We start from the raw sequence: 7,071 nt of genomic DNA, 5'->3' as shown, positions 1-7,071 counted from the left end.
AAAAGAGTCTGTTGTGTAAGTCTGACAACCAGAGTTCAATCCCTGGAACCCAAGGTGGAAGAAGAAAACTGACTCCTGAAAGTCATTCTTTAACCTCTATATGGGTGCTGTAGCATAGGCACACCCATATATATAGCCCCAGCTGGCCTGGAACTCGCCATGTAGACCAGGCTGGCCTTGATTCACAGAAATCCGCCTGCCTCTGTCTCTGGAGTACTGGGATTAAAGGTGAGCATCACCATGCCCAGCAACACTTCCACACCCAAACTCCCCCCCCCCCCCCCCACACACACACTCTACAATTAGCTTGCACTGGACAATCATCTCCCACAAAGACTGTTTGATACTGAAGTGTTGGCTATTTCATGTAACTCTGAACACTACTGACCATGAGAAAGAGAACGCATGGATATGCTTTTCGTACCCTGGCAAACCAGGGGACCGTCTCCACTTCAGACAGGACACTATACATCCTTGCCAGGAGAATTAAATGCTGTCCATGGGACTCTGCTAAGGCAGGCGGACTGCCAGCTTGCCCCAGTCTCTTCTGCAGCCCACCCTCCAGACTCTCATCTGCTGACTTTAGTCTCCACCCTCTTGCTGTAATAAGTTCTACCTAACAAACTTTCCTGGTTCTGTGAGCCCTGAGGAGTCACTGACCCTGTGTTCGTCTTGTAGGTTCTCCACTGGCTGGTCCACTATCAATGTCTGACAGGCAGGTAGATGATATGGATCACAGCAGACCAGTGTGAGGGCTCCTAAATCCTCAGCAGGCCACTTCTACCTTCTACTTCCCAGTAGTGCTGTGACCTAGTGTGCTGTGTCAGCCACAACACAATCAGAAATGCCCGAGTCACAGTTCAGCAGGTGGTGGCTTCCTATCAGTTCCCATTTGCTGTCACTGCCTCAAGAAAGCCACGGGGCCACCCCAATCTGAGTCCTTCAGTCCTACAAGCCACTGGGAACAAGCTGTCAGTCTCAGATCTTTAGTTTTCTCATTAATTAGAGGAGCTTTTCCAGCAGGTGCAGATAATCTCAACATATCCTTACTTGGAATGATGCTGGGAATAGAACTCAGGGCCTCCCACAAGGTAGATAAGTGCTCTGCCACTGAGCCATGGCCCCAGCCCCTCACTGAGGGATTCTATGCAGGTACTCTACCACCGAGCCATACCTCCAGCCCCTTACTGGGAGAGTCTAGGCAAGGGTTCTACAAAACCACATCCCTAGCCTTTATCCTCTTGGTATCTGACACTGAAGGACAAATTTAACTCTGGTATCCCCAGAGAACACTGTTAAGCATCCCAACCACACTATTTATTTAGTACTAGTTGTGTCTATCTGGCACCGTCTGCATCTCTGACAAGCCCACACACCTTCTGCCAAGCTTTCAGAAAATCAGACCAAGAGGCATTTAGAGCCTCCTTTGACAGATTCTAGAAGGATCTGTCTCACAGAACTGGGATGAAACAGACATTCAGAGTCGACTGGCACCAACAAGGATCTGCTTAGAAATAATACTCGAACAAAGACAAGCCCCAGCATGAACCCACTTGAGAGAGGAGGTGATGTTGGCTCCTTGCCCCACCATGTTCCTGCCTTCTATCTCATCAGATAGCCCCAAACCCCTACTATCTAAAAGGGGAGACAAATGCCCACAAAGCCAAACCACTGCTTCTTGACAAGTGACTGACTATGCACAACTCAAAAGAGGTTCCTTCCTTGTGGGTGGTTTCTAAGATGGCAGGGTGCTGGGGAACAAGAGTAAGTATAGGTACACTTGCACCACCAAATGCCAAAATGGCACTCAAGTCACAGTGAGGGAATTCTGACAGACAAGGCTCCCTACACAACAGCCAGAGGGATCCATTTACTTATTTATGTATTTATTTATGTATTTATTTATGTATTTATTTATGTATTTATTTATTTATTTATTTATTTATTTATTTATTTATTTATTATTTTTGCCTTTTTGAGACAGGGTCTCCCTGTAGCCCCAGCTGGCCTGGATATTATATAGGCCAGACTGGCGTTGAACTACAGAGATCTGCCTGCCTCTGCCTCCCAAGTGCTAGGATTAAAGGCATGCGCCACCACGCCCAGGCCTTTTACTTTATTTTATTTTTCATTTTTACTTTTTAACTATGTATGCCACGCTGGCCTCAAATTTGAGATCCTCCTGCCTCAGCCTCCTAAATGCTGGGATCACAGGTGTGTGCCATCACACCAGGCCTGATGGTTAATATTAATGGTTCTAGGCTCCATCCCTCAAGGGTGGACTTGGTTTTATTCAGACTTTCATTCATCTAATTAGTTGAACAAATGAACTGGTGAACGAAAAAGCAAGAATCACCCCAATTCTAGGGATTAGTGGTGTGTGTGTACTGATTCTAGAATGGGTGGGTCAACACCACAGTTTGTAAGGTCATGTTAGAATACTCCCCTCCTGCTGTCTCCAATGTCTATAGTCAGTATTTCTTCCTTTGAAAAATGTTTAATTAAAAAAAAACAAAAACAAAACAGGCTGGCTTCCATCTCACAGAGATCCTCCTGCTTCTGCCTCCCAAGTGCTGGGATTAAAGGTGTGTACCACCATACTTGGCCTATTTGCTTTTTATTTTGATACAGAGCCTCACTAAATTGGCCTAGCTGGCCTCATATTCACTCTGTAGTTTGGACAAGCCTCGAACTTTTAAGATCCTCCTACCTAAGCCTCCTGGGTATCAGGTACTACTGGCCTGCACCACCAAGCCTAGCTTAAAAAAAAAAAAACCTTTGGGAGGGGGGTTGGGGGGGCTGAAGAGATGGCTCAGTGGTTAACAGCACTGGCTGCTCTTGCAGAGGACCCAGGTTTGATTCCTAGTACCCACATGGTGCCTAACAACGATCAATAACTCCAGTTCCAGGGGATCAGACGCCCTCTTCTGACCTCCATGGGCATTGCATAATACGGGTGCACTTCCATACATGCAAGCAATACACTCATACACATAAAATAAAAATAATAAGCCAGGCGTGGTGGCGCACACCTTTAATCCCAGCACTCGGGAGGCAGAGGCAGGCAGATCTCTGTGAGTTCAAGGCCAGCCTGGTCTACATAGTGAGTTCCAGGACAGCTGGGGCTACAGGGAGACCCTGTCTCAAAAAGACCAAAAAATAAAAAAATTAAATAAATAAAATATTTTTTCTAAAATCTTGCCAGATGTGGTGGCCCACATCTTTCATCTCTTTAATCCCAGCACTCAAGAGACAGAGGAACAGCCAGGGCTACATAGTAAGACCCTGTCTCAAGAAAATAAAACAACCAAGCAAAAAACTTACTCTTTGTCCCTTTCTTTTTCAATTTCTGACAGAACTGGAGACATGAACTCTTTGGACTAGCCTTAGGTGGTGTGAGTTCAGTGAGGAACAAACAGGCATTAGCTTAGAATGGACAGGTGGTGAGATATGAGCTCTGATGAGGGCCCAAGGCCAGGCCAGGAGCCCTGAATGCCAATCTGAGGTTTCAGAGCCTGGAGAAAACAGGGAAAACTGGGTGAATGGCGGCCCTAAGAAGGGTCACACTGCACAGTTCCTGCAGCTAGGATGCTCACACCTCCCTGGCCTTGACCTGGGTTACCAAGAGAACTTTGTCTAGGCAAAGGGCTCAATGCTCTAGCTTGATGGCCTTTCCCCCACATACCAGAGCTTAATTTGGAAACACATGACTGACATGTGGCTGACACAATGCTATCAAAGAGGAAGGTGGCCAAAAGAGGCATGGGTGGAGCCATGACTCAGCAGGAAGCAGGCATCATTCACAAATGCAGCTGACCAAGTCCCCTGAGGATGGGCTGGGAATGTGACTGGAGCTAGTGGAATGCTTATCTAGCATTCAAGAGGCCCTGGGTTCCATCCCCAGCACCACATAAATCAGGGGTGGTGGCACATGGCTGTAATCTCTACACTCAAAAGGTTCTGGAAGCAGGAGAATCAGGAGTTCAGGGTCATCCTTGGCTATATAGCTGAGTTCAAGCCCAATTGGGGTTATATAAGACTCTGTCACAGGGGACTGGTGCTGTTAAGAGCACTGGCTGCTCTTCCAGAGGATCTAAGCTCAGTTCCCAGCACCCACATCAAGTGGCTCACAACCACCTGTAACTCCAGCTCCAGGGGATCCAGCACCCTCTTCTTGGCCTCTCTGGGCATTGCACACACATGCACCTACACACAGGCACATACACATATATAATAAAAAAAAATTTTTTTTTTTTTTTTTAAAAAAAGGCTCTGCCTCAAAACAATGACAAAAACAAGTACTGAGGGGTGATGGTTGCAACCCAGGAGAATCTAGAGCCACAGCCACCTAACTTGAACTCCCAGTAGGGTCAATCCCTGGCTCCCTCAAAGCCTTGGCAACATGCTACAGGGTTTAAGTAGATGTAACTCAGTTATCCTAATTCAGAGGTAACTCAAGGTGATGTATTAGCACAGGATCCACCCTGCTGTCATTTCATTTTTGTATAAAAATATGAAAAAGGAAACAGAAAGCTGGAGGACTGGCTTCGGTTTCCCCAAATTCCGGGCAGGACAGTTCAGAAGTCTGCTTCTCCCTCTGGCACATCAAGCAGGTAGCACTTTAAGAAGAACACCTCAAGCGTTTTCATGGGCTGGGGAGATGGTTCAGTCAGTAAAGTGTTTGCCTTGAAAGCATGAGGATCTAAATTTGATCCCCAGAACCCAGGTAAGAAAAACTGACACATGATATGAGCACTGGGGAGGCAGAGATACAATTTCCTGGGCTCACTCACAGCCCAACCTATTTGGTGAGTTCCAAGCCAGTAAGAAACCCTGTCAAAAAGCAAAGCACAGGGGCTGGAGAGAGAGATCAGTGGTAAAGAGCCCTGGCTGTTCTTGCAGAGAACCAGGGTTCAGTTCCCAGCACCCAAATGGCAGTTAACAACCATCAGTAACTCCAGTTCAGTTACTGATTCTAGGGAATCTGAAGCCTTCTTCTGGTCTCCACAAGCACCTGCACACATGTGCCACATAATCATACAGACACACACACACACACACACACACACACACACACACACACTCACTCGTTAAACAAGAGCAAACAAGGCATAGTGATGCACATCTCTAGTCCTAGCACCTAGAAGGGTGAGGCAGGAGGATCTCAAGTTCCAAGCCAGCCTAGACTACATAGAGAGACCCTGTCTCAAAACAAAAAAGAACTAAGGAAAGGAAAGAGCTCAGGAGGGTGTGCTGGCAGCTTGATGGGACACAGGTGTATATCCTTGCTTGGGTGCATGGACCAATTCCTCAGGAGAGACCCACTGTGCTCCTCTTGGGGCAAGTGCCCTCTTGTACTATCACATCAAGGATGCATCCAGCCACCCAGCTCAGGTGATGGGGGGTGCTCCTCTGACAGGATAGCCCAGAGCTCACTGAGGCTCGTAGTCTGTGGCTGCTGTTCAGTTCACAGAGTATAGTGAGGCTTAGGATCCTTGGTCAGTGCACCACAGGTCACTCCCTGCAGGTCCCAGGACACTGTACAACACAACAGGCCACCTTGAAGACCAAGGCACTGCCATAGTGTGTCACTTGGGGCTAGAGTGGTGACTCAGCTACTAAGAGCACTGACTGCTCTTGCAGAAGTACTGGGTTTGAGTCCCAGCACCCACATGGCAGTTAACAACCATCTGTAACTGCAGTTCCAGGGGGATATGATGCCCTCTTCTGGCCTCCATGGACATTGCACACATGTACACTTACAAACATGCAGGCAAAACACTCATACACATAAAATAAAAATATTTTTTAAAAATAACAAGAAAAAAAAAAAACAGAAATAAAACAGTCCCAAGAAAAGCCTGTGTTTTGCTTACCTCAGAGCCAGGCTTCTGGCTCTTACACACTGTTTGGGGGTAAAAGAACAGCATGTTCTGTCTCCTGACCCCCAAAGCACTCCACTGTCCTGTCTGCATTTGGACATTTCAAACCCAGCAGAATTGCCAGGACAAAAGATGTGTGAGATCTGGCATTCATAGCAGGTACCCTGCTCCCTGTTCTTTTTGGCTGAGAAGAATCTCAGATTTTTGCTGGCCTTCCCACCTACCCTTGCTGCTGAGTAACATTCCAGCCTGCCCACATTGGGGAATTCACCCCCTCCCAGCCACACACACATAATTTTTAATTTTTGTTTTATGTGTATGAGTGTATTGCCTGCATGTATGTAAGTACACCCATGTGTGCCATGACCACAGAGGCCAAAAGAGGGTGTCAGATCCCCTAGAACTGGAGCTACAGAGCGTTAGTTGTTAGCTGCCATGCAGGTGCTAGGACTTGAACCTGGGTCCTCTGCAGTCAGTGCTCTTAACCACTGAGCCATCCTTCCAGCCCCTCCATCACTAAAAAATAAATCTATAAAAAATTCTTCAAAGCAGCGCCCTCATGAATTAATTACTTGCACCAGGCCCTACCTCTTAAAAATCCTAACATCAGGATACTGCTGACCCCATTTCTAACACATGAACCCTTGGGGGACACAAGCAATAGCCAAACATCAAACTGTGCCCATCACATCAGTCATAAACTTTAGAATCTGCAATAGTTGGGGCTGGGGAGATGGCTCAGAAGGTCAAGTGCTTCCTGTACAACCCTGAGGACCTGAGCTCAGATCCCCAGCACCCAGGTAAAAAGCCAGGCATGGCATATGTGCCATGCCAGGATCCAAATATGAGGGAGAACATATGCTGTTTGTTTTTCTGAGTCTGTGTTACTTTATTTAGTATAATAGTTTCTATGCTCAGAGACCATCATGGAAGAGGGGGACCCAGAGATTGTAAGAGCCAGGGAGGAGGTACATGATCATATGGAATCGGAGTCTTACAAACTCCTGGGAACTTGCTCATATGATTCTATGGCAAAGGTGTCAGCATTCACAAATCCCATGCAAACTCAGGGAGACAAAAACCCAGCGTAGAACTGGAAAAATGAACAGCAAACCCCAATCTTATCTGAAGAAATATTGGCAACTGATTGCTGCTAGGTGAAGAAAAGCTGATCTTCCTAAAACAAGGG

The sequence above is a fragment of the Nannospalax galili genome, unplaced genomic scaffold (assembly GCF_000622305.1).
Source record: "Nannospalax galili isolate Female #2095 unplaced genomic scaffold, S.galili_v1.0 scaffold675, whole genome shotgun sequence".
Classification (NCBI taxonomy): domain Eukaryota; kingdom Metazoa; phylum Chordata; class Mammalia; order Rodentia; family Spalacidae; genus Nannospalax; species Nannospalax galili.
The sequence above is the reverse complement of the archived record's forward strand: the minus strand, read 5'-3'. Positions refer to the sequence as shown.